Below are 4,337 nucleotides of genomic sequence, written 5' to 3'. Positions count from 1 at the left end.
GACAGGGCTGGTGGGGATCCTACAAACCTTTGTTAGCTTGGTTGAGGAGTTTGGTCTTTATCCTGAAAACACTGGACAACCATTGAGGGTTTTAAGCAGGGTAGTAGTAAAATGCCCTTGGATCAGAGTTGTGAAAAATCACTCTGGCTGTGGTTCATGAAGAACAGGGTTGCAAGGCTGGAGAAAAGGTGACTGTTTCAGTAAACCTGGAGAAAGATGTTGGTAGCTTGAACTAGAGGAGTGGCTGTAGGTATTGAGAAAATTTAGAGGTAGAAGCAACGATATGGTCACTGTTCTGGCTGAGAAAAGATGGAGCAGGTGGAGGTATGAAAGAGGAGGGAATTAAGAATGTCCTGGTAACTTAGTGAATATTAATGGTGTTCCCTGAGATAGTAAACACAGGCAGCCTCTGTAAACATATAAATGAATGAATGGATGGATGAATGATAGATGTACAAAGGCAGGACCATTTGATGAGGAGGAGGATGATAGTAAATACAAAGCACTTGCAGGAGGTTTAACCTATCATTTTTTTTTTTTCTTTTGCATGCTTTATATAGCTGGTGCTCTTCATTATTTCAACAGATGAGGTTTGCTGCATCTTCTAATTGTATATCATATTTTGGATACATATTACTTTCTCTAGGTCAAATGTCCTGACAGACACTCTTGGCAGATCTTCCTTTCTTCACTTAGGATGTGTATTAGCGGCAGCCGCGGGAGGTCTGGACACAGGTGGCCATGGAACTCGCTGGTAATAGAGGACACATCTCTTAACTGGGTTGCTCTAAGAACTGATGCCTAAACCATCTCAGCATGGCATATAAAGGAGAAAGTGGGCACGGCCAGCCTCCCTCAGCTACACTCTCTCGGGTTAGCCCTGGAAGTCTTTACCCACGTAGAACCCGTACCCATAATATATGTATGGCATCTGACTTTTTCTACCCAAATATGGGAGGTGTGGAAAGCCACATTTACCAGCTCTGTCAGTGCCCGATTGGAAGAGGGCATAAGGTTTTAATTGTGATTCATGCTTATGGAAATCGAAAAGGCATCAGTTACCTCACTAATGACCTCAAAGTCTATTACTTGCCTCTGAAAGTCATGTATAACCAGTCTATGGCCATGACCCTCTTTCACAGTCTGCCATTGCTCAAGTACATATTTGTTCAGGAGAGAGTCACAATAATCCATTCACGTTTTCTGCCATGACCCATGATGTTCTCTTCCATGCGAAGACAATGGGGCTTCAAACAGTCTTCACAGACCATTCCCTTTCTGGATTTGCTAAGGTCAGCTCAGTGCTTACAAACAAACTTCTGTGTCTCTTTGTGACATAAGCCATATCATTTGCGTTTCTTACACTAGTAAGGAAAATACCATACTATGAGCAGCACCGATTCCTGAAATACTGTCTGTCATTCCTAATGCTGTAGATCCTACTGACTTCACTCCAGACCCATTTAGAAGGCATGGTAGTGTAACTATTGTTGTCAGCAGACTTGTTTACAGAAAAGGAACCAATTTGCTTAGTGTTATAGTACCCAAACTCTGTCAGAAGTGTTCAGATTTAAATTTCATAATTGGAGGAGAGGGACCAAGGAGAATCATTTTGCAAGAAGTTCCAGAAAGATACCAGTTGCACGACAGGGTGCATCTTTTGGGAGCTTTAGAACACAGGAATGTTAGCAATGTCTTGGTTCAAGGACATATTTTCCTTAATACCTCGCTTACTGAAGCATTCTGCATGGCGATTGTGGAAGCAGCCAGTTGTGGTTTACAGGTTGTAAGTACCAGGGTTGGTGGAATTCCTGAGGTGCTTCCAGAAAATCTTACTATTTTATGAGAAACTTCAGTAAAATCTTTGTGTGAGGGATTGGAAAAAGCTATTTTCCAACTGAAGTCGGGCATTGCTGGCTCCAGAAAATATCCATAACATAGTAAAGACTTTCTACACCTGGAGGAATGTTGTGGAGAGAACTGAGAAAGTGTATGACCGAGTATCGGTGGAATCTGTGTTGCCAATGGACAAACAACTGGACAGACTTACTTTTCACTGTGGACCAGTAACAGGCTACATCTTTGCTTTATAGGCTGTTTTCAACTTCCTCTTCCTTATTTTCTTGAGATGGATGACTACAGATTCTATCATTGATACTGGAATAGACGCCGCTGTGCCATGGGGTGCCTGGACTCATGCATGTTCTCACAGTAAAAGAGGGGATGAGAATATTAAGATATCTAAAAGCAGGTAGAAGAGAGCCTACATTGTAAGATTTTAAACATTTGTAATAGTTGTATTAAGACTATGGAAAATAACCTTGCTTTGGGGGGGCTTTTGTTTTTTATTAGTTTTTTATAAGTTAATTTAGTAAGTGATTCTACTTCTGTGTCATTCAATGTTTCCTTTTGAGGAAAGATAAAAACTTAGGCAATTCCTGAGTATAGAAGCCTTGCATTTATTTAAAATGTAGCAGAGAACATTTAAACTATTCAGGTATGAAATTTTTCAGACTACTGAAATCCCTGTAGCAGAGATGTTTTTTGTGTTTTGTGTTTTTGTTTTTTTTGTTTTTTTTGTTTTTTTTGACACAGTTTCTTGCTCTGTCGCCCAGGCTGGAGTGCAGTGGCATGATCTCAGCTCACTGCAAGCTCCGCCTCCCAGGTTCCAGCCATTCTCCTGCCTCAGCTTCCGGAGTAGCTGGGACTAAAGGCACACGCCACCATGCCGGGCTAACTTTTTGTAATTTTAGTAGAGATGGGGTTTCACTGTGTTAGCCAGGATGGTGTCTATCTCCTGACCTCGTGATCTGCCCACCTTGGCCTTCCAAAGCGCTGGGATTACAGGCGTGAGCCACCGCCCCCGGCCAGCAGAGATGTTTTAATGTTATATTTTGAGAGCTTTGGGTGCTGAAGGGCCAAACGTTCCCTGGGCATTTTTTTAATGTTATACCATTAGTTAGACACTCACTAGATGTTTACAAGTTTTCTTTAGGGAAGTACAACAACTATATGAACTATGTTAAGTCATGTTTATATACATTTATTAGAAATCTAAGTCATGCCTTTAAACATTTATTAGGTTCACTCAGTAGTTGTTAACATATAATTAACAGATTCCTTGAGTAAGATACCATCAGTTACCAGCACATTTTGAGCACCTGCTGTGTATGCAATGTTGAACTAGATGCTTCCTGCCGTTAAGGACCAGAAGCGCATTCACTCTTCATCATTCAAAAGGCTTACTTCATCCTAGTTATGGTTGATATAAGATAAATATCCAACATGCCAAAAATGCTCATGCCAGTTAATGCCAGGAAAAAAATCACCGACACACCACTAGTACTTCTTTGGTTCTGTTCTATGCATTCTTCTAGGTAGAGCCTTCATCTTCAGTTGTGTTTATGAAGATATTTTTTGCTTTTTAAATACTAGGGACTGATATCACTGTTGATAGTGCAGAGAAACCCTCCATAATTAAGTTTTCTGTAAAAGCCTCCGTGTTTTCTGAGCAGAATGTACGAGGTGTGCCATCCCAAAACCAGCTGCTACCCTGTCCTTTTAATGTAAGTCACTCTCCTTTGCTGTGGCCTTGCTGATGTCTGATAAGTGTTGTCAGTGTGCAAAAGACTTTATTTCATAATGTTTTATTTACAGCAAACCAAGTCTGAAAGTTTTAAGAACACAGTCTTTGTGGGTGGTTATTATTAACTGTAATTGTTGTTGCCCAGAGCCATGGGTTTTTTAACCCCAGACTGTCCACATGGTGTGTATTATTCTTTGAACTTTTAAGGTTTTTGTGAGAAAAGGACTGTGAAATCAAAACAAGGAGGCACTTGTGGGTGCACTAGATAGATTCCGTCAGTATTGTGATTCTGTGTAGGATTTTAAAAAATGACAAAATTCACAAAACTTTACTACTTTTTAAAAAGTAACATGTCTATTAACTGGTTGTACTGATATAAAATGAAATATATTTGTGTTTCGTTTGCAGTAAAATGCAAAAGCAAGAGTGCAGTTTTTAATATCTAGAAGTTAAGGAGTTCTTTTGTTGGAGAAAAATAGACTGATCTAAATCATTCAGTCTTACTGAGATTTTTATGCATAGGAACTCACATATAAACATGTAATAACACTCCTAATATTCATGGTAAAGTGAGAAACTATAACATTTGGTTTTTATTTATTCTACTCAACAGGTTTTAAAGGCACACCACCATTTTTTCCTTATTTTTTGCTTAATTTTAAAAAATTGTCATTTAATTCTTAAATTGTCATTTATTTGAGGTGGAAATGAGATTTAAAGTTAGCTGCCTTTGCATGTAAAATATATAACT

At 39.3% G+C, this 4,337-nt stretch overlaps 1 pseudogene; it reads left to right on the top strand.

Moving 5' to 3' along the window:
• Nucleotides 1-816: 816 nt before the first annotated feature.
• LOC105529479 lies at nt 817-2,255 on the top strand (annotated as a pseudogene).
• The last annotated feature ends 2,082 nt before the right edge of the window (nt 2,256-4,337 follow it).

The sequence above is a fragment of the Mandrillus leucophaeus genome, unplaced genomic scaffold (genome assembly GCF_000951045.1).
Source record: "Mandrillus leucophaeus isolate KB7577 unplaced genomic scaffold, Mleu.le_1.0 Scaffold768, whole genome shotgun sequence".
NCBI classification, from domain to species: Eukaryota; Metazoa; Chordata; class Mammalia; order Primates; family Cercopithecidae; genus Mandrillus; species Mandrillus leucophaeus.
The sequence above is the reverse complement of the archived record's forward strand: the minus strand, read 5'-3'. Positions and strand labels throughout refer to the sequence as shown.